General features: G+C 41.8%; 1 protein-coding gene across 13 annotated transcripts in view; it reads left to right on the top strand.

Moving 5' to 3' along the window:
- Positions 1-26,745, top strand: part of TSPAN4 (tetraspanin 4) — a 796,820-nt gene that overhangs the window by 627,238 nt on the left and 142,837 nt on the right. The window lies entirely within an intron of this gene.

Raw genomic sequence — 26,745 nt, 5'->3', positions numbered from 1 at the left:
TCGGAGAAATTCTCATGGGTTGAGTTCAGGGTTCTTTTGCTTAACTTACCTGTAAGGTGGCTGAGGAGTGTGGGAAAGTGTCCTGTTTTTCATCGTACACTCATCTCTTCAGCAGCCCGTGACCTCCTCAGCTTCCCACACTTCAATTAAAGCCCAGGGGAAGACATCATGAAGTAATTGCTCCCATAAGGCTTTTTCAGATCAGGAAGCGTGGGCAGCTTGGGAAGCTGCGGAGCAATGGAGAGATGTGTAATAGAAAGAAGACGCATGCACAGCACCCTCGGCTGCCTTGCAGTGATTAGGTGAGCTCAAAAACACCACAAAAATACATTAGAAAACACCCTGAAAATGAGGCAGAACAATGGAAGCCACTTTCATGGGGGAAGAAAACTTTCAGGAAATTGGAGGACAGATTTTGGCAGAGCACTAGCTCCACCTCTTCCCTGGAGCTCGACACAAACCTGCCCCCCTCACACCTGCATTGTGGGGGAGACTATACAAGGCCGTATGTATGTGCACATTCGAACCATCAGCTCAGAATCAATAAAGCTCTGCGTACCTGCACATCTCCATTTTTTAGCCCTCAGCTCCACCCACCCCCCATGCAGCTTTGAATCAACAGGCTTTCCCCCCCTCGCTTGCTGCAGTGAAGGAGTTACTTCTGACTAGACACGGAAACATTCTCCCACTCCTCTCTTTCCCTCCAGAGGCGGTGTCACCCCCTAAGTGTGAAACAACGCTCCTCTGGAAAAGCAATATTGTGAATGACTGAGCAGCAGCAGCAGTGATGATGATGGTGATGGTCCTGGCGAGATTAAGAGTCATTTGGGGGCCATCAGCTCTTAAAATCAATAAGATTTGATTTGTACCTGAGAATTAGGAAAGGGTGGAGGGGGAGGACATTCCAGGAATGAGTGTAAAATGACGATGCTGCGTGGAGTTTTTATACACACACACACACACACACAAAGGGAACCCAAAAGCAACCTGCTGACTTTCCCAGGAGCAAGCCTCATTGAAAAAAATGTGATTTACTTCTGAGTAGACATGGTTATTGACGCCAGCTAGTTGTCCCTTGAGGCAAAGAAATAAAAAATGAGAAAGTAGAGAACTGGCACCATTCGTATTCGAAGGTGTGCGGATACAGAGATGCCTATTTCCACCACCACCACCACCAGTAGGGAGAAGCAGATGGTTAGCTCCTTCCATTCCTTCCCTCTCCTGCTGTTTGAGGCTTGCTCTCTGCCATTCTTCCCCCACTCCGTGGGCTGTGAACCGCAAAAGAGGACGAGTTACTTCCAAGTAGGGATGCGTAGTTTTAAAATGGCAGGCTTGAGGCTTGCTCTCCACCGCTCCCCCTCCCCACTCCCATGCTCAATGAATATTATAAAACAGGCAGAGGAATTCTCCCAAACCCTCTGCTCCTGTACTTGGCAAAGTGCACTCTGAAGTTACTTCTGCTCTCCTCATGCCCACCCCATGCCACTTTCCCTTCCACCAATCAGCGCTGCACCAGCAGCCTGCAGCAAGGGCAGTTCAGCTCACACAGACCCCAGAAGCACCGTGAAAGCACTGCAACAAGATAATCCATCAGAAAAGCAGTTTCAGAAACACCAGATGTTAGAGCTAGAAGCAGCACGCTGGCTACAGAGAAAGGCATGCATCATCTGACTCTATCAATTTTGGGGTGCAGCAGGACTGATGTAAAAGCCCCATGTAGATCCGGCCATGGAGAAATTCCATGAAATTGTCCCCCATCCCCAAATTTCTCTACCCACAAATAGGGTGAATAATTTCAGGAGGCCACTTGCACACAGCTCTCTTACAAATAGATAAATGATACCAGCTGGTAAGTAATACTCTTGAGTTGGAAGAAGCTCAGAGTTGAGGGACAGGAGTTGGAAGTGCAGGGTCTGGAGAAAGTAGGATTTAAACCTGAGCCCTGGCTATTTTCTTTTTAGAAATGAGGCACTGTAGGGAAGTCAGGGAGAAAATATTTCACTGATCAAACCCAACAGGCTGGATAATGGCCATGTGGTGTGTCTGTATTGTGTTTATGTCTCTCTATAAATGTCACAGTGCTGGCACTTTATTGCTTAATTTTAGCAGAAAATATTGCATGGTTCGAAGTAATCCAACATAAAGGAATTGTAATTTGTCCACAAGAAAGGAAAACAGAGAGGAAAGAAGGAGCTGTAAGTAGAATATGAGATTACTCGGTCATGAATGACACACATGGAAATACTACATAATTACAGGCTGCTTGCAGTTGACTCTTCTCCTCCCCATCAGCATGTCAATTGTGTTTCATATTAGAAATCTGGTTTCTCTCTCCTTCAGACAAAACTTTTTTTTTTATGTTGATAACTCTTGAAGAAGTACCCACTATTTTAGAAAATCAAATGACCCAATGCACATTTGGTGAAAATGCATGGTGAAAAATGTCCCCAAATTGCATGTGTGTGCGTGTGGGAACTGACCTCGGAGCGCATTTCTGGGTCAGTTCCCAGAAATGAGCATATCCTATGACAGTGTCTAGTGGCCCTAGGATTGCTCCCTTAAGGTCAGAAGGGAAAAATATTGTTGGTTAGATTGCAACATTGAATAGTGGACTAGATATCTAGGAAAAACAAGTTGTGCTAGAGTGAGGATGTAACAAGCAAGGCTTCTGGGATGGAATCAATCAAGCAACAGGGGGGGAGCCTGAATTAAAGCCATATTTTTCTCTAATATCCACGACAAATTGTTACAACAAAGAAGTTAATGTGAAAGGATTTACCTTGTTCTTGAATTTGTCATTCCAGTAAGCAGTAAATAAAACCCAGTTTTGTATAAACTCATTATCTTGCTGTCAGCCTTTAAGACAAATGACATTAGTCAATTTAGGGAGCAATCCTATGCATATTGAGACAGAAAAAAGTCCTACAACTTCCAACATTCCCCATGCTGGCTGGGTAATGTTGGTAGTTGTAGGATGGCTTTCTGTTTTAGCATACATAGGACTGAGTGCTTAAACATGTGTTGAAATTGTTTTCAGCTGTTTAAATTGTTTTAAATTTTGTATATTGAAATTTTATGCTGTATTTTATTATTCTGTGAATTGTTGTGAACTGCCCCAAGAGCTTTGGCTGTTGGCCAGTATAGAAATGAAAATTATTATTGTTGTTGTTGTTGTTGTTGTTGCAAGGTCCCCAAACCCAGTGACATTAGTTCGTTAGAGAAAAAGCCTCTTTTTCTAGGGATAGGTGATAGATGTCTGTGCTGCTATTAACATTTTCTGTGATATTTTGTATTTGAATAAGAAACAGCTATTTATATCAATGTATAAATAAATAATATATGAAATCCATTTATACATGAGGTATGAAATCTTGACATGATTAGTTGGTGCTCTTGAAAAACAGGAAAATTATTGGTGTCAAGAGAGTTGGTAAACAATTTCATGGTAAACATGAAATTGTTGCATTCTGTTACATGTTAGAGAATGCAACAAGTTGTCCATAATAACAACCTTGTGTATGTCGTACACTATCTGCAAATTTATTTATTTATTACATTTCTATACTGCCCAATAGCTGAAGATCTCTGGGCAGCTCACAACAATTAAAACCATAAAACACAATATAAGGTGCAGTTTTAAAGTTTAAAACTACAGTATAAAATAAAAATAAAAACCAAAATAAAACCTAGCAGCAATGCAAAGATGTAAAATACAGTAACAGATTTAAAACAGAAACTGAAAAACTAAAATGCCTGGGTAAATAAGGTCTTCATCTGGTACTGGAAAGAGCATAATGTAGGTGCCAGGTGAGCCTCTCTGGGAAACTCATTCCACAACCGGGGTGCCTCAACAGAAAAGGCCCTCTTAGTATCCACCAACCTCCTTCCCTTTGGTGTGGCTCCTGGAGAAGGACCACTAATGCTCATTTTAGGGTCCGGGCAGGTATATGGGAAGAGACATGGGCACAAGCCATTTAGGGCTTTGAATGTTAATATCTGCACTTTGAATCGGGCTTGGAAATGGACTGGTAGCCAGTGCAGATAGAAAAATACTGGCATAATATGATGCTGTTTAAATTACTAGACAATATATTATAGCAGCTTTGGAGATGCTGCTGAAAACTGTGGTCCTGTGATTAATTCTTACCCCTCATCCCCAGCAAGACAATTTGAAGTACTCACCATGTGGGGTACTGGCAGGCTTCCTGAGAAGAGTCTTAAGTAGAGGTTGCTAGGAATTTGAAGTGTGTGTGTGTGTGTGTGTACACATGTAGATTTATATAACATGATCATTGTTATGAAGATACTTCCGATTGTTACAGCAGGGGTGGCAGCAGGGTGGAGAACTCACCAAGGTGATGCCATTTTCGCAGTATCCCCGTGGCCGATTCATTGGTGCTTTGGCACTTTTGGTTCACATCTCATGCAGGTACATAAGGGGAAGATACATTTTTGTTCCCTGAAGTAGACATTGCAATAGCTTGAAGTTTGTTTGTTTGTTTATTTATACTATTTCATGGCTGCCTTTCAAGGCAGAAGCCCTCCCAAGGTGCCTTACAACAATAAAATACATAAAAACAGTTAAAATATTAAAACTGATAAAAACATAAAAACAACAATAAAAGCCAACAATAAAACAATTATGTTAACAGCAGCAGCAACAGCAGCAGCAGTCATATCAATAGAAGGCCAAGGTAAAATAATGTTTCAAGGCCTTCTTAAAAGTCTGCAATGACGGAGCATGATGGCAGCTTGTTCCAAGATGTGGGGCCACTGCAGAGAAGGCCCTCTCACGTGTGTTCATCTACCTGACGGCTCTCACGGGTGGGCAAATGAGAAGGGCCTGTCTTTCTGATCTTAAAGTGTGGGCAGGCTGATATGGGTGTAGGCGGTCCTTCAAATAACTTGGTCCCCAACTGTTTAAGGCTTTTAAGTTGACATTCAAGCCTGGATAAAGCTTTAAAGATAGATATCCTGCTAACAATTTCAGCAGTCCCTTTAAGACTGGGGGTGGTGCAGTTAATTCTTAAGAATTCTTAATTCTTAATTCTTGGATATCTATCTTGACATGGTCAACTCATCAAGACAATGTTAATATCTCTCTATAAAGGCATTTTATATCTGTCTCAGACTTGGTCAAGCCTCTAATGGGGTTAGGGAATGGTGTTGCTTCACTAAATACAACTCGATTTTAATTTTAGAAAATGTACTTGATGCAAAACCAGTAGAAGCCAAATTTGGTAGATGTTGGAGAGTTGCATATTGTTCTTCCTTGAATGTTATATCGCTAATGCCGAATAGCTTATTTAAATCAACATCGACATTTTGAGAACTTTTATCGTTCTTCCTTCTAATTTTCCTCACTTTCTGTCACTCTCTTTGTCTTCCTTTCTTTCCATTTTGCCATCTCTAATTTTTCTTTTCCTTCCCCTTTTGATCTCTTCCGTTAATGCCTTGAAGACTACTGTATTGGTTAGCTATAATTGCTGAATTAATTACACTTTGTATGATATACTGTTTTTAATATTCTTCCATATAACATTTCCAGCGGGTGCATTGTTCAGTGCAGGTATAATTATGAAACAGCAATGAATTTATCTCCGGGGTGGGGGGATCAAGAATAACAAATAAAGGCAAATTACTAAAGCAAGGCTAGAAAAATCCCAGGAACCGTGGGATGAATAAAAATGGAATACGGGAATTTGAAACTCTTTCCAGCTCTCTGCACATCTAGTGCATATATATTTGGAGTGGGTGACTGTTATTTTTTTTTTAATAGGGGATCATTGACTGCTATTCTAACTCAATCTCTAGAGCAGGACATAAAACTCAAATGTCTTGGAGGACCATATGTCGTAGCCTGCAGATGTACAGAGGGTGCACTGACGATTTTTCACCCCTCAAAAATCAGCAGTTTTGATGGGAGGGGGCCAGTAGTAGGACCACTGGTTAGTAAAATATCCCTTGCCATCCAGCCCCCATGAGCCACCCTTCCATATCTTGTCTACCAAAATCACATCACCAACACTAATGCTGATTCGCAATTACTAGCCTGAACTTTGCCCACAGCTACCGACTCTCCATCATGTAAGTTCCTTCCCATGTGCCTTGGCTTGCTCTCCAAATTTTCTCACATGCCAAAGGAGCTGCCCTTATCCTGCCAGCCTGAATAGCCCTGTCTTCCATGTCTTCTTCTATCAACTATGTCTCTTTCCACTGACTCAAAGCCACCTCTGCACATTCCACACCCTTTCCTCTTGGCTGCAAGAGCCAAGAAATTGCAGATTACTCTTCCTCCACACTCTTTGAGATCTGCCTCAGTTGCTAATATAAGCAGAGTAGAGGAGAGGCTGGTGCTTTGGCAAACAGTAGCAGCCATTGATAAGTCAGCCCTTTTGCTTTACTAAGGGCATCATTTCCTATCTCTGGAGCTCCTTTGGTCATTTGTGTGGTGGTACCATTGGTGACCCCAAAGATGCTGCCTCTCTTTATGTTTGACAGCCATGAACGAGAGTAGCTTTCTCTCCGTTTTCTGTAGCAGTAACTCTTAAAGCTCTGTTGCAAAAGGTCAATTAGTTACTGTGCTCTCACTCTCTCTTGCCAGACACTTATGTTAAAAGGAATTTATTTGTTTGTACCATTTCCCATTAATTTCTACAGCAATAATGCCAACCTACTGTCATGTGAGTTGTACTCCATGATATTAGATGCTGAGCATCATAGTTTCCCAAATAAATATCCCTGTCTTTTATTTAACTTAGCAGAGATTATGCTTGCAGTTCCACTAACAGTACTAGTAGTGCCACAGTCCTGGACAGTCTGTAGGAAATGGCCAGCAAAACACCACTTCTCTCTGTTTACAAGATTAACTGTGCTCAATTTCTGCTGCTTCTGGATACAGGAATGTTTTACTGTGAGCCCCAGGTCTACTTGCTGGAATTAATTTTTCTTTCTCCTAGCTGGTAATTGTAAATTTGTTTTTGACAGTTTACTAGTGGAAGGAGCTAAGTTCTTTGTAAAACAGCAGCAGAAACAAATAAAAATCCTTTTAGACCCAGTCCCAAGAAGCATCAAAAGAAAGCAGGTTAGTTGCCCAGAGCTTTTGTGCTGCTGACTCTGTGAGGTTTTGGGATTATTTTAATTTGCTAGCACATACTGCACAACGGAAAGTTGCTGTGTTTTCATGAGGGAACAAACAATTAAAAAAAAAAAAAAGAGGGTGGAAAGTTCTAAAAAAGAAGTGCATGCATGCTATGAGAAAATATTCCTGAGGACATCAAGATGCTAACTTCCCGTGGTTCTTTGTTCAGTGTCTCATCTTAACTAGTCCCACTGCAGTTTTTCTTGGCTTGATAAAAGTGCCCAGGTTTTACAAGTCATGGCAATTCTGCTGCTGGCATTTGTCTTTTACATTTCCCAACACTCTGAGGAGAAGCAGGTTATCATTTATACCTAAAGCCTGGGAAAATTTGGCTTTGATGGAGGTTAAATGTTATGTTGACCTTTTGATCAGTGTTCCTCAGAGGTCCTTTCAGGAATATTTAGTTTTCATGTTCAGTGTTGTCAGTGCAATGCATGTAGCTCTTTAAAACATTTTAAAGATGTTGGTTTTGTATTGCCTTATAATTTATTTATTTTATTTTTTTAATTTGAAAATCAGGGCAGGCTGAGGATTAAGAAATTGGCCATGCAGGAAGGAGCAAAGCCTGAGTTTTCTCAAGGTTAAAAGTACACCATGGTTTCTTTCCTTTGCCAACTCACAGGAGATGACCATCTGTGAGACCCAAACCACCAAGCACCAGGTGTATAATTGTGCCAGTTCAGTGGAAGGTCTTCCTGATTCAGTACAGAAGAGAATCTTTTAAGTTAACAAGCAACAGAGGCCTTCTGTAAAGTAGGAAAAAAAAACCCTTGAGATTTTACATGACAGAATTAACATATTGGTGGAATATGCTCTCAGAACAGTGAAGCAGAAAAGTGTATCATGCCCTTTCTGTACGGTGTTCACCTGCTCTCTTTGCTTTTATGTGGTTTGAGGTTTTGGCATTTGAACTTCACTTCACTGACTCCCACCTTGCAAAACAAACTAGCCTCTGTTTTGGAGGGATGTTTTGCAACCATCCTTTCTTTTTCTTTTTTAAGATGGAAAGTGGTCAGTTCATCCTGGGTTATATATCTAAATACACTTGCAGAGTTTAACTCTGCAGTCCTGTGCACACTGTTGTGGGAGGAAGCCCTGTTGAATACAGTGGGACTTACTACTTAGTAAAACTGAATAGGATTGGCTAAGAGCTTATATTACATTGCCAAGGCCTGATGGAGTAGATTCCTCTGTCACCAGCCATTACTCAAGATGGGGTACAATTGCTGCACCAATATATCATGATCTATGGCACTATACCCAGAAATGTGTTCCTATACCTGCAAACATAAAGCATTCTTGTCCACACTTCTCAGTCATGGGCATGCGACATGCATATTGTATATCCATTTTTAATATATGAGCCTTGATCACAAACTTCAGAAAAGTGCAGATATCAATGTTTAATTGCATTCTTGTTTGTGTACGAGTTTGGTTAGTGAGCATTGGGTAAGCGCACATGCAAATGCGAACTGAATGCATTTCTCCCCCATCCCTATCCAGGAAGGGTGCTAGGAGGCCTCTAGGCTCCTTCAAGCACCTGGCAATATCAGGCCAGGTAAAGAGCTTAGGTTTCTATATACAATTAATCTTGGGAAAGCTGGATTAAGTTTTGAGTGTCCAGCAGACATCTGGTTTGCCAACTGATTTTTGCCTTGAATAATAACAAATCGGGCAATACCTGCCCATCACTAGCCAAAATATGCACATGCATTCTTCATATCCAGTAGATAACTTCAGAAGTCAACAAAATAAAGTGTCAGCTGATACACACTTTAGGCAGCAATTGCACTTACTATAAATACACCAGTGTTTGCAGCAGTACAAGTGAGAAAGTGGATTCTACATTTCCAAGCAGCTGTTGGCTGCAGCTGCTTAGCATGTATCCTATCCACTGGATGTTTAGAAATGCGCATCTCCCATATACATGTTTCCTGTCACACCAGCATCACCATGGCAAACACAATTGGTGTGTGAAGCCCTGAGATTCAACCCACAGTGCTTAGAAAGGTTACATTACGCTGGGGCAACAGATATAGCCATTCAACATTTGGTGTGTAGGACACACCTGCATATGTCTGGAAGTTTGTGGGTGAAACCAAGCCTGGAGTGCTGGGTTTATTGGTTTATATGGGCAATTGGATCAGAGTAATTAGCATGGGGAGAGACCATGTACTTTTCCTAATGGCGGTGAGCTATCCCTTGCTGCTTCCGTGCCAGCAAGCTTTTTTCTTTCATCTTCTGCTGTGTTCACAAGCTCTGCTAACAGTCATATAGCCTTTTCCCAGGGTCATCCAAAGATTTTTTTTTTTCCTGGTAGACCCAGACAAAGTATTGAAATGGTTGCTCCACAGGGAACTCTTCAAGTCATCTGAAGGTGAGCTATTAGAGAGAAGTCAGAGTAGTAACAGCTTTCTCTCCCCTTTGCAGTGTTTCACCTGTTAAATAGTTAATGTGATAGGAATGGAGCTCTCAAAAGGTTTCTGTCTCTCTCCCCCTGCCCCTCCCAATATCCTCTTGCCCCAGGCACTTACCATTCACTTTCATTGAGCATTAGGGTCTTCAGGGGTCATTAATTAGAAGCAGTTTCTTTTTGGCAAAGGTACAGACTTAATATTGCCTCAAGGAGTACATATTGTTGAATATTGTTGAAGGAATGCCTGGCCTACCTGTTCACAGAGCCCATCTTTGCACTAGTGTTAATTATGAAGGACGGAGTCCTGCAAGGTCACTCAGGGATTCTCCTCTGAGCTGTGAACAATCCAGAATGGATGCCACAGTCAACTGTGGGCATGTAGTAGTAGCTTCTGGGAGGCCTCCAATGCAAGGCCTCCAATGCCTTGCATGCACAGTGAGGATATCATGAACTCTTTATCACACCAGAGTCCCCAGAGCACATGAGGTGATGCCAATCACAGCTTGGGGATATCCATGCCAGAGGCAAGGACTGACCCAGGGCCACCTCCCAATTCTATTTCTGTCCTCATTTCAGAAACCTTGAAGGTGTAATCCTATGCATGTTTAGACAGAAAAAAAATCCCACAACTCCCAGCATGCCTCAGCCACCATGGCTGGCTGGGGCATGCTGGGAGTTGTAGGACTTTTTTCTGTCTAAACATGCATAAGGTTGTGCCCTTAGTTAGTTAGATGGTTAGTTAAAGAAATCAAGGGACAGAAGAGAATGGCCGTTACCATCCATCAGAAGGATGAGAGAGAGTCAAACGTGCCTCACAAGGAAGGTGTGTGCCCTATTGCCGTCTCCAAAGAAGTGGTAATCCCAGTAATGAACATAGATGGTTTAAGGAAAGAAAGAACAAAAGAAAGAAAGGCAGCCCCATAATCTTAATACTTAATTAAAAATAAAAAGAGAGTGAAAATCCCAGTTGCTTTCCACCCTTTTCCTGTCCTCCTATATACACCTCCCTTCTGTATAGCTCTCTAGTCTTGGACCCCCTTGCAAAGCCTCTCTCACACACATTCCTCTTCCACAGACTGTAAACAAGGGGCCAATCTTAGTGGAAACGCTTTGTGAAGCGATTTGGGAAAAATCCACATTTTCACAGAATCGAATTAGCTATTTCCACGGTACACGTGGTGCTGTATTCCTCCACATGCATGCATAGTATCATAGAATAGTAGGGTTGGAAGGGGCCTACAAGGCCATCGAGTCCAACCCCCTGCTCAATGCAGGAATCCAAGTCAGAGCATCCCTGACAAATGGCTGTCCAGCCTCGTCTTGAAGGCCTCCAGTGTGGGAGAGCCCACCACCTCCCCAGGTAATGCATGCATTACATTTATTTCCCACCTTTTTTCCTCATTGAGGAACCCAAGGTGGCATACATAATCCTCCTCCTCTCCATTTTAGCCTCACAACAACAACCCTGTGAGGTAGGTTGGGCTGAGAGTCTGTGACTGGCCCAAAATCACCCAGTGAGCTTCCATGGCCGAGTGGGGATTAGAACCCAGATCTCCTGGCTCCCAGTCCAACACTCTAGCCACTACACCACACTGGCTCTCACACTGGCTTTTGAAGTGTATACAGGAACTGAAGCCACATTAGTTTGGGTGGGGTGGGCAAAGTCTCACCAACTGCATAGGTGCGGGGCAGCCAATGAGCAGAGGCTTGCGCCCCCTCTCTCACGTGTTCAACCAAGTGCAATACAGGACTTGCTTACGAATAGATGTTCATGGCAAACCCTGTATACCCCCCCCCACACACACACATACACATTTATGAGGCAGGCAGGCAAGCAGGCAGCCGCTGCCACCCAGAGACTGAGCAGAATGAGCAGGAGTGCAAGAGGTGCTGAGAGCAGAGAGCGCGGAGCCAGCAAGGAGGGAGAGCAACTAGCACATTGTCTCTGGTGTATATTAACTGCCCAATCAACAGGCTCCCCCCCCCCACATGGGCTCAATGTAGTGCTTCTGAGTACATGTTCATGAAGATCATCCACCCTTTCTCAGCTGCACAGCTTCGAATCAACAGGCATCCACTGTTTCTCCGCTATGCTCCTGCATAGCTGCACAGTTCCAAACAGTGGGTCTGGCTCCCGTCTCCACTCCCTGGCTGAATGACTATTTAAAGTGAGAGGCAGGCAGCCACCGTTTCTCTGCTGTGCTCCTGCGTAGATGCACAGTTTTAAAAAAGCAGGGCTGGCTCCCCCATCCCAACTCCCAAGCTCGACTATGTAAAGTGAGAGGCAGCGACGTGGAACTGAAGGCAATGAGCTACTTCTGGGTAGACATGCCCCCGCCCCCTGCTACTTTCCCTTCCGCCAGTCAGCGCTGCTTCCACCAGCCCGCACCAAAGCCAGCTGAGGTCACACAGACTCCCAAACAGCACTGAAGCTGCTGTGCCAGGAAAATCTGACACAAAATGAGTTTGAAAAAAACCCAGATTTAAGTCAAGAAATGCTGGGCTAGCTACAGCGAGCATTGTGCGTCATCTGACACTATCGATTTGGGGGTGGAGTAGAACCGGAGTAAAAGCCCCGTGTAGATGGGACCAAGGACAAATGTAAATATAAACTTCACTACACACACACACACACACACACACACACACAGTGCTTCCCATTAGTCAGTACATCTGGCTCTTAAATTGTCAAGCTGGTAGTGGAGGTTGTGGACAGCTTGCCTGGGTCTATTCTTCTTACACATAGTTGGATATTAAAATGAAACAGGGACAGTCCCACCTAGAGGCAACAGCAGATTCTGATGGAGATGGTGATTTCCCCTGGTGCACACATTCAAAATTCCCCCACAGGGACTGTCCATCACTCCACTTGGATGGAGGAAGTAGTACCTGGGCTAGGTGCTCCATGCAGGCCCTGTATGTATGTATGTATTTAATTAATTTCTATACTGCCCAATAGCCGAAGCTCTCTGGGCGGTTCACAAAAATTAAAACCAAAGAACGCAAATAAAACGTATCATGTGAACGTGCCACTCATGCCATCTACTCCCTTTTTTGAGGAGAGAGATACTGTGGGGAAGAGGGCCTTGGTGTCAGCAGACATTAAAGTGCTATAGGGTGGATTGCCCAATTCATACTTTGTTTCCTTGCTGTGGCAATGATGGCTCCATGTAGGGGAATTTGAATGAATGGATCAGCGCTTTATCTCATCCAGATTTTTTCCGTTCTTGTAACATGGACAGTTAATAGCAGCAGCACTGAACAATTTAGGGTTAGCACAATTTATAATTGGGACATTGTTGCTCTGAAAACCAAGAACTGCTTCTTTAAGGGCCCAGCTTGATTACCAGGAGTGCTAGAGCTGTGCAAATAATATGGCTTCGTAATTTATTATTATGCTATGATCTTTTATTATAGGCAATAGCAATGGAACATAGAATTTTTTTATATGGAGGGCCAGAGCTGCTGTTCAGCATTATGAACTGGGAAATAAGATTATTTAATTTATGAAGACAAACTTATTTAATGGTGCTTTATTAAAGAATGAATTACTCTGCAGAAGCTCTAAAAAGTTTATATAATATTTATTTCTCCTAGGATGCGGTTTCCATCAGGGAAATACCACTTTGTTTTAGATGAGAATCACCCTGCAATATTGAAAATCTGCAGAAATCCAGCTTTCCTTTCCTATGCTCCCCTCCTCAAACATCAAGGGAGAGTATGTAAATAAAATCGGGAAACATAAAATTGCAATAAAAATACAACTGCTCCATGAATTTATAACATGAGGAGGTAAAGTAATAAAAAGCTATAAATTTAGTGTCAGCCAGGCCCTTTATCAGTCTGTGTAAGCAGCATGTACATCAGGCAATGCAAGAAGGAGATTAAAGCATCATGTATATACACTCCCTGGGCAGTTTGCTAAGGTTTCCTCTCAGAAGTACATAATGCAACCAGAGAAAAGATTTACTAGCTGACTAGAAATATGCAATAGCCAGGTCCTGCTTCAGAATTGTCTGGGCCTCCAGGACAAATATCACTGGACCCCCTCCCTCCAGTCTGGGTGAGCCTTGGCCAACCTGTGAGCATGCACCAGAGTCCCCTGTGGCAGGGGTGTTGCAGAAGACTCTGAAATTAGCTCTTGTTTGGCATGGATCCCCACCCTCAAATAAAGGAAGGGCCTCAGAAACCTTAGTGCTTTCACTTCAGTGAGCCCATAAATCAGGGGTGCAGAACCTCAGGCCTGGGGTCTCAATCTGGCCCACTGGGGTCCCAGTCTGGCCCTCCAGGGTTCCCCAGATGACCACACTCCTTTCCCCTAACCACCAATCATTTGGTGGTTTCCCAGCTTTTGTGCAGGTTTTCCCCCATCCTTAAAAAAAAAAAATCATTTTTTTATTGCGAGTTTTCACAAAACAAAACAAAAACATAACAAAACCAAAAAAAGTTTTAAATATAACAACATACTCTAAAATCCTCAATTTCAAATATTACAATATTCTAGGGAGGAAAAAAAGAGAGAGAAAGAATAGGTTACACGTAATCTTCAGTCAAAGCAGACCAAATATAAGTCCATTTGCAATGTTGCTATCGTTGTTAAGTCTTCAATCCATTGTATTATAGGTGGTGAGCTTTTATCCTTCCAGCATTGTAGTATTTGGTCGCCTGTCTTTTAGCAACCAAATGGGCACGAAAGATCCATTTAGGCTGACTATGTGTTACATTCGAAATAGCAGGTAAGTAATTTAAGAGAGCATGTACATCAGTAAATATTAAAGAGCTTTCCAGTACAAAAAAATCAAAATAATGACTTCCTCTCAAAAGGAGGCAACTATTGTTTTTTTCCAAAACATATGAATAAGAGAAGTGTTAACTGTATTACACCTCCAACAATTAGCCGAGTTTGACAAGCCTTTATTAAAGAGATGTTGTGGCATCCAATAGACCCGAAACAAAAGTTTTTGCTGAATAGGGCGTAACCCAAGATCCATAGAGATATCCGATACAGGCGCCAAAACTGTGAACCATTGATTAGACAAAATAGGACACTACAATTCCCTGTTCCACTCCTGCTGTAGACCACATGTATCCTATTTATTCATTGATAATAAGTATTTTTAAACATGAATGGGTCAATATATCTGGTCAGTTTCAATGAGTGTTTCCAATAGTGAGGGAGACTCCGAGGCAGTAAAAGCAGCAGGACCAAATCTAGATATTAACAAATGTTTCAATTGCAAATACTGCCATTCTGCTGATGCAGACAAATCAAATTTATAGGGATGTCAGAGAATTCCACCACAGATCTCGGTGAGGCCGAATGCCAGTGCATTCGGGCCCCCAAAATCCATGGCGGAACGAAGCCCCGGCCCCCCCACCCCACAAAAGGCACGCGAAACAGAGCACTTACCTGCTGCCGTTCACGCTGCTTTGCGAGTGGTGGCCACTATGCCATTTGTGCCCCTGTCTTTTGCCGTAATAGGCTACGTAAATATATACATAAAAAAAAAGGGAACGCAATTGGGAACACCTATTGCATTCCCCCTTTTTTTTTTTTGGCGTGATAGGCTACATAAATATTTACGTAGCCTATCATGGCAAAATACAGGGACGCAAATGGCGGCGGCTACAGCGGCTGCCACTTGCGTCCCTGTGCAGGCTGCCCAGAAGCCAGATGTCTGGCTGTGGGTGGCCCCGGCCGGTGGCTCCGCGGAGTCACCGCAGAGCGCAGCCGGCTGGGGAGAATTTCGGGGGGAGGGACGGAGCGCCTCCCCCCCACCGCAAATGTCACCCTTCAAAAAGGTAAGTGACTTTCATACATCCCTACAAATTTATCTTGCAAAGTTGAAAATAGCAAAAGCTCACCATCCACACCCAATAATTGATCCAGGGTAAAGATCGTTTTATCTGTCCAGGTCTGCCACAAAAACAGTTTCTTTCCAATTCTTAAATCTGTATTTCCCCATAAAGTCAATTTGGCATGGGAAAATGAGTCAAACTGTAATTGGTGTCACATTATACACCACGCATCTCTATGCCAAGATTGTGGGAGGAGCTCTATCTGCCTTAATATGCCGAGAACCTAAATGCCATCCATTTAGAGAGAGACAAGAAGATTCCAACACTGTCCAAGGTGGAAAATCAAATCTGAGTGGAAAAGACCAAAATTTAGTACAGGTCAGCAAATAAGCCTGATGGTATGTAGCAAGATCCGGAAAACTGAATCCACCTTCATTAATTGGAAGTTGCATCCTTTTCAAAGATATTCTCGGTGGAAAAGAACCCCAAAAGAATTTATGAAACAAAGCATTAAGTTTTTGGAAATATTTGCCAGGTATAAGTATAGGGATCCCACATATAAGTAATTCGAGGTATAATATTCATCTTAAGTGTATTAACCTTACCCCATAAACTCAACTTTAAAGATACCTGTTGATCTGTATCTCATGAAATATAATTGATCAACTTATTTAAATTTAACCTAATCATTTGAGATAAGTCTCTAGGGATAATTATTCCCAAATAAGTAATAGACTCTGGACACAGTCGGAATTGCCAATTAGCTAATACACTACAGTATACCTATCTCCAGTCGGCATTATTTCTGATTTTGACTAATTGAATAACCAGACAATTCACCAAAAGTATTAATCAGTTTCATCAAAGCTGGAACCAAACACTGGAGTTTCGAGATAAACAAGAAAAGATCATCAGCATAAAGGCTAATTTTAAATTCTAAGCCAAAATGGACAAATCCATTAATGCTACTATTTTATCTAATAGCACATGCCAGGAATTCCAAACATAAGTTGAATATCAATGGGGAAAGTGGACAACCTTTTCTGGTGCCCCACCCAAGTAAAAAAAAAGCCGAAAATAAACTGTTAGTCATTACTCTCGCTCTTGGAGCTGAGTTTAAAATTTTAACCCATTTCAAAAATTTTATAGGAAAACTAAAATTAGTGTGGTAAAAATAAATTTCCAATGAATTTTGTCAAAGGCCTTTTCTGCATCCAAGGAAATGATGGCCGCCTGGTCAGTTCTTTCAGAGTATAAAGTGACTAGATCAACAACTAATCTAAGATTATCAGCCCACCTGGTCCGGTCTAATCAATGCAGCCATAACTTGTTGAAATCTATTGGCCAAGATTGCTGTTAATGTTTTGATATCTATGTTAATTAATGATATAGGTTGATAGTTAGCACAATAGGTATAATCCTTGCCTGGCTTAGGAATCACAGTAATATAAGCATCATTTAATGATGAAGAAAGGGAGCCCACCTCGAAAATATGTTTGTACAAGCAGTACAACTTTGGGGCTAAAAAACTGGAGAATGTTTTATACCATTCAATTGGGAATCCATCCTGACCGGGTGATTTCCCAGTGTTCATTTTCATTATTGCACTCATAATTTCCTCTAAATCCAGAGGAGCTAAAAGGAACTGTTGTTGTGAAGAATCTAAACATGGAAGATTGATCTGAGAGAAAAAAAAGCATCCGTATCTTGCTCTGATATCTTGCTACCGATACTGTAAAGATCGGAATAAAACTTTAAAAATTATGAGTTTATGTCTATAGAAGTATATACTTTGCCACTCTCATCTTTAATAGCTGAAATGACATTTTGATGTTGGTACTGTTTAAGACGATGTGCAAGGATCTTATTAGGACATTCACCATTTCCCCAATATTTCTGTCATAGACAAGTCAGAGCAAATCCCGCCTGCTGTGAAAGAATATTATTCAGTTCATGCTTCGTGTTCTGCAGCTCTTGATAGAACTGTCCAGTGGGGGAAGTGGCAAACTGACTTCTCAGAAATTTCAGCTTCTTATTTAAAAACATCTGTTGAGTTTTTTAAGTCTCTTCTTTGATAAGAAGCATAAGCAATATTTCAGCCCTTATAAAAGCTTTACTGGCCTCCCACTCAATGGCACACGAACTCACCGTGTCCTCATTAGTATTAAAATACTCCGTTAGTTCAGCTAACATCTGAGTTTTAAACTTCTCATCGTTGAGAAGAGAAACATTAAAGTGCCAAAGACTGGGGGGCCTAGGACTGTCAGAAAATTGTAGTTCCAAACGTACTGGGGTATGATCTGACACAACCAATGTGTCAATCTTGCAGTCTTTAATTTGACATACTAAAGATGTAAAGATTAAAAAATAGTTTTTTAAAAGCAATTATAGTGGACTGGTGAAATAAAAGTATACTCTCTGTCGGAAGGATGTAAAATTCTCCAAGCATCAGCTAAGCCCTATTCCATCATAAAAGCCTGGAGTGCCAGTCTCACAGTCAGAGAATCAATATTTGGCCCATATACATTGATCGTAGCAATTAATTTACCCATATACTTCCCTACCAGCAGTGGTGTAGTGGAGGCAGGGCTCGCAGGAATGCAGCCCTGGCACTTTTTCATTAGCAGGGACTCTGATGTCATCTGCCACCACCCTCAGAATTCCCTGTTCCCTCTGAGCTTAGCTGTGATCCTTACTGTAGCTGTGAGGGGAATGAATTTTCCAAGCAACAATATATTGTTCTGTGCAAAGTATTTGGGATACCTTGGTCTGGAATGGGCAATTAAGACCTATTCGCTTTACCAAAGACGTGCTCCTGGTGGAGATGAAAAATCCTAAAACTGGTTTGTTGATATGGATCGACACAGCTGCCTGAAATTCCTGGGCTGCCCTTGGAGGCTTACCACTACACCACTGTGTGTGTGTGTGTGTGTGTGTGTGTGTGTAGTTCAATCCAGCTGGGTGTGTGGACGTTTCTGTTGGAGGGGGAGCAGGGAGATATAATGAAGGAGCTTAGGGAAGGCTAACAGGTAATGTTGGGGCACTAAGGGAGAGTGCAAGGGGGCTGTTTAAATGAGAAGGGATCTGTCCATGAGGGCTGAGTTGAGCGGGTGAAGCTTCCATAGAGTATCATATTTTGAAAACCTAAAATGTTTTTGTTTGAGTGAGTGAGTAAGATTTTAACACCCCTGAATTTTTTCTCAGATGTCCAATTAAAATACCACTGCCTTACTCTCAGCTGCACTGTTTTTGGATCCCAGTTGAAGGCTGTATATCTTACAGTGTGTATAACCTTAGAAGGAGGTGGGGTGTGAGGGGGCGGGGCTGTGACTGTCACAAAGCAGCCCTGCACTTCTGAATTTGCCACTACACTATTACATACCAGAATAAAAAAACACCCCTTTTCCTCCATTCTAAAATGTTGAAACACCTCTCCTAAGGCTTAGTTAGTTATGGGCAGTAAGAGCTTGAAGCTAAAATAGGCTGGTATTTTTGGCCCTACCCAGCCACTGGAAAGCAGCCTGCAGGAGCTTCTCTGAAATGGGATTCAGCCTTGGTGCTCAAAGAGGTTCAACTAACTGGCTCTTGGCAGGTATAATAAGGATAGAAGGTTTGTTTTTTTCTATAAGCCAGGATTTATATTCTGTTTTACTAAAGAAATCTTACAGCTGTTCAATGTTTATTTAATTCCCTCTGGGTTCAAGCTCTTGCCATCCAGAAGCTTTAATAGCTAGGGAAAGCATTAATTGATAATCTACACAGGAGATATCGCCTGAGGAACTACCATGGCTGGATGGGGCATGCTGGGAATTGTAGGACTATTTTCTGTCTAAACTTGCATAGGATTGAACCCTAAGGTGTGCCTAAAACAAACATAAATTGAAATCCTGATCATGTCTGGATCCCTTGGAAGTTCTGCCCACCTGAATGTAAAGAACATATCCTGGAAGCAACTTGATTCAGGTCATAGCATGAAATCTATTTGGCCTAGAGCTGCTTGTGAGTTACCAAAACTGCAAGCAGTTCTGAGGTTGTGTTTCCTAGAGCAGTCTATGAAATGTGACTCTTGCTGTGATTGCCAGTACATGTGCAGGATGAGACATGCCGTAGTTTACTGTAGCACAGCATGGCAGAACCTGTGTTGCAAATAAAGGTGCTGATATAGATATTTAAGGTCAAGGTTATGATTTCTCTGGGCAACCAGATATTAAGTATGTTTTTGCATGACATAATGGGAGTGCTAGAGTGAGAGAGAGATAAGAAGTTTAAGCCTCTAAAGCATGGATGGGAACATGTGGCCTTCCAGATATTGATGAATTGCAACTCCCATCAGCCAGCATAGCCAATGGTGAGGGATTATGGGAATTGCAGTCCAACAACATCTGGAGGGCCAAAGGTTGCCCATGCCTGCTCTAAAGGAGTGTTTAATTTGAGCAATTTTCTTGGTCCTTCCATTCACTTTCATGATGAAAAGAAATGTTCTGGAACCAAATAATAATATGGGGTGATATCCCATGTCAAAGGCAGCTCACACAACAGATCTTTCCCTCCCCACCCTCTGCAGCCCCATAAGACACAGCGCAAAATGTTCAGTAGGTCCACATGACCCTCTGAAGTGTCTTTTTGGAGGCAGAGGGCACTGCAGAGGTTAGCAGGGGAAGGGAAAGATAATTGTATGAGCTTGCATTCCACTCATGTAATGTTGGGTAGCAACTCTTGGGTTTTGCTTATCTTTCAGTCCTCTGCCTCTGAAGTGGTTAAGTGGAGAGAACTTCACCATTGAACATGTCCCATACCAGAAAAATGCTCTTCTATCCTAGGAACATTCATGAAGAGGCAAAGACTTCCAAAGGAAGGATTGTTCCATGTTCTGTGGTATTGCTACTATGTTGCTAGCTTAGATATTGGTATTCAGAACAGAAGAAGAACAGTGAGAATATACCCCCAAACTCTATTGTGTTCCAGTGTTATATATCTGAAGATAGCCGGTGTAGTGTAGTGTACAGAGTGTTGAATCTGAAATCCCCTGCTTAGCCATAAAGCTCACTGAGTAGCCTTGAGCATGTCGCACTCCACCTAACCTACCTCACAGGGTTGTTGTAACAAATAGGATGGCTACATAATTAATTATATTTGCTCACATAATGCAAATTAATTATTTGCAATTTCCCCTTTTGCTCAGTTGATTCTGAACTTTTCCTTGTTTTCTAGTGAATTTCAAAGCGATCAGATGATGTCTTTGCTTTGTGAAATGTCACTACTTGTTATTACAGTGTGATTATTGTTCATAAGACTGCTATTGATCAAGTCAATCAATGCTTCATGCTACGGGGGCACCTCTTGCCACAAGCTGGGAAAGCTGCACATTGTTTAAAGACTATGTTTTTAAAAGCTATTTCTCAATAAACAGCATGTTTGTCCTCCTGCAGTGACTTGTTGCAGGAGATGCAGAAAGTGGTTCCTATCAGCATCTTTATTTTATGGATATCATTAATATTATTCATGCCTTGGGCTGCATAAACATTTCATATTTCAGCATCATAAGTTTCTGGAATAATAAAGAAAACATGTTCGTGTGTTTGGAGTGGAATGCATGGCATTTAATGCTTGAAATGCTAGTTAAAACATAATCATTTGGTTTCATGAGGAATTCTAATCATTCTCATGGTTGGAGGGGGGGGAGAGAGAGAGAGAGAGAGAGAGAGAGAGAGAGGAAGCAGAGGGAAAAGTTTGTTGCATGTCCTTAGCTAATCATTTTCTCTTGCATCATTTCTAATGCATCTAAGAGGTTCAGCCCCTTAAAGGATGTATTATTCTTAAAGAAACAGGTAAGAAGACAGGGAGTCAGAACAGAAAGCTCAGTATTGTTTGCTTCAAATTGGTTTTCTGCAGAGCTAGAAAATGGCATGACACAAAATCTGATATGGGCTGTAATGAGTCTTTGGCTTCAGTTGGTGAATTATTAGATAAACACTTCCATGTCATTTAGAGACAAACCAGATCTTATTCAAGGAAGTTTTCATAGTACCCTGTAAAAGATTATAGGTTATGCCAGCTCTGAGAAGGAATGTATTGAATGTGCCTATGACAATGGGTTGGTTTATCCCTGTATGTACAATTTTTCTGGATGGTGCTAAAGATTATGGGTTAGGTAGTCTGTCAGTCAGGGGGAAGGTGAATCTACTTCTGTTTGCGCTGGCTGTGGGCTTCCAAGATTTAGAAGTGCCAAGAAAGTGATAAGTCAGATCCAGGTTTGCTTACAAGGAGACTTTATTGAGTACGTACAGCACACAGGCATACCCAATGGTTGGATCAGACAAAGCTCTGAACAAAGAGCTCTGCTACAAGATGACTTTTATATCATGCATGTTATTCAGGCATAGCAGTGTGGTAGTATGACAGGTGCAAACATTAATTAGAGTTCATCTACAACTTTCCCAGCATAGCTTAGTGGTGCTTAGTAACATATTTGACAGAAGCAAGACTATTGTAATTTTCCCAGCACAGACACCTGTAGCTTTAAGATAAACAGAGCTTCACTTCTCAGGCACATCCTAGGCTCCGATAAGATAAACGGTACCAGAGGTCATTAGCATGGAATGTGCTGAGGGGGTGCTACACCAGCCTTTGACTCATCTTACGAGCCGGCAGACCCAACTGCAAGGGATTGCAACTAATAATGAATAAAAGCAGAGAGCATTATGGATCTCTTAAGCAAGGCTATAACTACTGTTAGCTTGTTTACAGGCCTGGGGCCCTACAACTTCTCTTACTCAGCCAGAGCTATATTACCAAGGAATATAACTCCTATGGGGGAACCTCAGCAGCAATGAGTACAGAATTCACATTCAGAAACAGAGAAATTTTGATTCACTTCACCACGTACATTGATGGCACTGTTTAAATGGCTTGGATCCTAACTTTTTGCTTTGTTAATAAAAGGAGCTTCTATTCCAGGAAGGAGAGTTGCTCTCACAAAAGGGTCCATTTTATGAATGCAATCTTCTTCCATTCATGGAATGAAAAGTTAGAATCCATGCCAATAATAACAAGAATAACTTGTGTTCCTGAATAGCATACACTGAACATGCTAGCATTGATGTCTCTTCCTAGCCTGTGGGTCCATCTACATTTTGTAGTGCTGTAAAGGTATCTGGACTTGCATTGCCCTGGAACTTCCACAGCAGACATTCTAACACAGAATGCTGCCAGACAAGCAACAAAATGTCATTGTAGTTTAGCGAGTCAGAAAATACCTTGCCACACCTTGAAACCCATTGCAAAGACAGTGAATCCTTTAACTTTATTTTAACCTTAAGATGTTCAAGCAGCATAAATTAAGCTAAAAACATGAACAAGCCTGATAGAGAAGAAAAGTTGCTCTTGAAACTCATCTGCAAGCTATTAAAGCCAAAACTGAGGGCAGCAATACATCTTCTGTCAAAGTCTATATTTCAGCACCAAGGACAGCAGCACAGAACTTGCCTTGCAAGCAAGTCTTTCTTTCAGATTTTTGCTGCTTATATTTGAGAGAGAGAGAGAGAAAGAAAGCTATTTCTATGTCCCTTGTTATTATACTATCAGAGTTCCTTGGGTACTCACACTATCCTTTAAAAGTCACCTCAGGCTGACTAACAAATTGTTCAAGATCATATTGGGCTATGGGGTTGTCTTCTTGATGGTTTTGCTGTTTGTATGTTTCACAATGGCTTATTTTTTTCCTTTTGTGTAAGAATTTATTCCAGCATTTTAAAAGCATTATCTCTACTGTCAGGCTATTCTAGAATGCACAGATTATCAGATTTTATAAGCAGATCAACAGGCTGATTTGTATGCTAGACAAATATTTCCTCGCTCTACCAGAACTGCCTTGGAGAACATCAAACCATTCTGTGTTTGGGGAATTTTGATCACTTCAGTCACTTGCAATCTCATTAGTTAAAACCTATCCCTTATTGCAAACCATATTTTTATACATTATTTTAAATCAGGGATGTGGCCAACATTTATTTTCTTGGGGACACTTAATTCTTCTGGGGCCAGAAGTGTATTTTGCTGCACAAGGAGTAAATTTGGTCTCACCTAGCAGTTAAGAGCATCACAGTTGTGGAACATAGGTATAGCTGGCACATTATTATAAGGGGAGAGTGGGGGGAGGGAGATGTTACATTGAAATGTGGATTGTCTCTTATATTTTACAGCTAGCAAATATTGTTTTGTTTCCTTATGAATGAAATGGTGGGCAGACCTTTCACCATACCGTGGTAGGGTCACCAATGGCCAGATAAAATTAATTTAAGGGCCAGATCTGCCCAGTGCACTGCATGTTAGCCATCCCTGTTTTAAACTAAAGTGATCTAGTAGATTTGCCCAGTGGACTGCAAGTTAGCCACCCCTGCTTTAAATTTAAGTTGTCTTGTAGATTTGCCCACTGGATTGCAAGTTAGCTTATCCCTGTTTTAAACTAAGGTGGTCTGGTATCATTAATTTGCTTTCTGCTATTTGCTCTTTTGCTACAAGAGATCTGCTGATAACCTGCCATTTCTGGTTGCTACTTCAACAGACTGAGCTTGACCAGCTTGATTACAGAGTTCATAAACCCAACTTCCCCCCTGATCATATTGATTTAATTATGGTTGATCCCAGCTGCATTTTGGAAATGACATTTGAGGAGTAGATGACTAAGTTTTAACATTTTCAGTTTGGCATGGTTTAAAACTGGAACCTGAAGCAGATGCATAATTTCCCCCTCACTTTATATTCCTCTCCCTTTTCTCTTGGATATATATTCACTGTACCTTTTCTGCTGAAAATTGTCTAACACTCTGCTCAAAGTCCCCGCTTCATTGTAATTAAAAGTTTGAGAATATGCAAGTTTAGATGCTATGACATCGTTAATCATCAGCTTCAGAGTATTCTATTCCAGAGGGGTAGGTGTGTTAATTTGTTGCAGCGAAAACAACAGAGAGTTTTGAGGAACCTAAATATTAACAGATTTAGGGCACAATCCTATGCATGTATGGACAGAAAAAAAGTCCTTCAACTCCCAGCGTTCCCCATTCAGCACTGCCAGCTGTCTAAACGTGCATAAGATTGTGCCCTTGTTGCGGTATATGTTTTTCTGGCTTGGAGCTCCTGACATGAAATGGCATCTAATCCACCAGTGCTTATGCCCCAATAAATCTGTTAGTTCTTAATGTTCCACAGGACTCTGTTGTTTTCTGAGGTTTTTTATTCTTTCCCTGCTGTAGAATTAACTCTGATCACTGTCTTCCCCCTATTCCCTTTCTAATTTTAAATCCATATTTGATTATGTGATTTCTGTATAGGGAGCAGGACTCATTTAAGTGGATGACCGACATTATGAGTTAAAATTAATTATGAATGTATGAAGCTGCCGTATATGGAGTCAGACCCCTGGTCCAATTTGCCCATTGTTGACTGGTAGTGGCTCCCAAGGGTCTCAGTCACTTGCGTCATGAGACCCTTTCAACCAGAGATGCCAGGGATTGCACCTGTGACTTAATTAATTAATTAACTAATTAAATGTCTACCCTGCCTTTTTACCAGGAAATGGCACGCAAGGTGGCTAACAATGAGAAAAGCCAAAAATTAAGATAAAAAACATAATTAAAACAAACCAAAAACAAATACATTAAAAACCCAACAATAAAAGATCTTCAGCATACAAAGCATGTGCTCTGGCACTGCTGGCTGTGGTTCTTCCCTACTGAACATCAGATTTAGCAGTATTACATAGGAGGAGGAAGTTTGTGCGGTACCAAAGCAACAGGGATGTATGTTTTTGAGAACCTACAGCTATTTCTGTCTGCTTCAGTATTTCATGAGTTCTCTTCTTCCATGTTTCACCAACCCCACAAATAGACCACTTGTGTGCATTCAGATAAAGAGCCAGTTGTGATATATGAATCATCTCCCACTTGTGTAGCCAAAGTGTCTTTGGGAATAAGAACTATACCTCTGCCTATAGGACTGGGCCACCAAGAATCAAGACCAAGGGTCCACAAATATTAGTTTGGCTTACTACCCAGGCTCTATTTGTGCTTGCCACTAACCCCTCTCCTCCCCAGCTCTCCATTCTTTGGCATGCACAGCGGCTTTGTGGAAGATGCAGAGATTTATATCTGTTGTGCAGGAAGATAAGAAATGGTGGGAGAGGCTCCTGTCTTTCTTGCCTTAACCAAACCTCAATGCACCTCTCTTCCAAGCTGCCTGCACATGCTCAAGGGAGAGGCAAGGATTTCTCTCCTTTCTACAGCAGTTTAAGAATGTAAGAAGCAACTGTCTTCTTTTGCTGTTTATTGTCTCCGGAGGTCAGTGCAAAGTAGATAAGGCCCTTTCCCTTTCTCTTTCAATCCCTTTGGTGTATACACAGGACTGGAAGGAGAGGCACTGGGATATGGAGAAGGCAACACACACACACACATACACACCCCAGCCCAAGAGACTCCAGCTGTTTCTTATCTTCTCCAAGTGGCAGAGGAGGGTATGTGTATTCCTGGTTGTATTTTCTCTCCGGAGTACTAGGGGCACTCACCTGTGGCAAGTGAGTCAGTGGATTTGAGGATTTGTGATCAAGTCACATGACAACTTGTATCTTTTCAAATGATTTTTAAGGAATAGTGACCAAAATGCCTTGGAACATACCTTTTGAAGGCTTATGGAGGTCAAAAACTTTATTTGTATTGGTAAATAGAATAAAGTTCAGGATCAAAACTGCTGCAGATGGTACTGCTGAATAATACACTGATATCTGGAAAATGGGGCAAGGCAATGGCTTAGAGACAGGTCCATTGTACTACACTGTCTCAAGTACCCTGTTAAGGGCATGTTGGCAAGACTCCGTCCCAAAGTTGTGGGCCAAAGCTCAAGGCAAGTTTACATGTACTGGTGTTCCTGAACAGATCCAACACTCTTTGCAGCATAATATTCTGGGATCTCCAGGCAGCAGTCTGATGAACATGATTCCAGTTTACCAAGATGGATTACTGGACAGGGTAGCAGGTCAGGTAGATAGACAAGGTTTCCATGGGATGGAGAGACAGGAAACCAATCAATGGAGATGTAAACCAATTGCAAGGCCTGTTGAGATTTCCCAGAAGGCTCGCTAAATGCTGCTAGCACCCAATCAGGCTACAGCTAGTCTGCAAGCAGCACATGAGAGTAAGGCACTAAAACAGATGGGCCAGGAAAATCCAGAGAAGAGGTTTGACTCTGCCACTCTCAGGACTTGCAGCGTAGTGACCTGCTGCTAGGTCTCAGCTTATAATTTGAAAAAGGGGCATTATCCTAGAATGCAAATGAGGTCTTTCAGTGCCACAGGTAAGGACATATTGCAACTTCCCTTTCCACACACAAAAGTACATTG

This window comes from Heloderma suspectum, chromosome 1, assembly GCF_057233095.1.
Source record: "Heloderma suspectum isolate Gila_16-S chromosome 1, 16-S_ref, whole genome shotgun sequence".
In the NCBI taxonomy this organism is placed as follows: domain Eukaryota; kingdom Metazoa; phylum Chordata; class Lepidosauria; order Squamata; family Helodermatidae; genus Heloderma; species Heloderma suspectum.
Note: the sequence above shows the minus strand (reverse complement) of the source record. Positions and strands in the feature narration are given on the sequence as shown.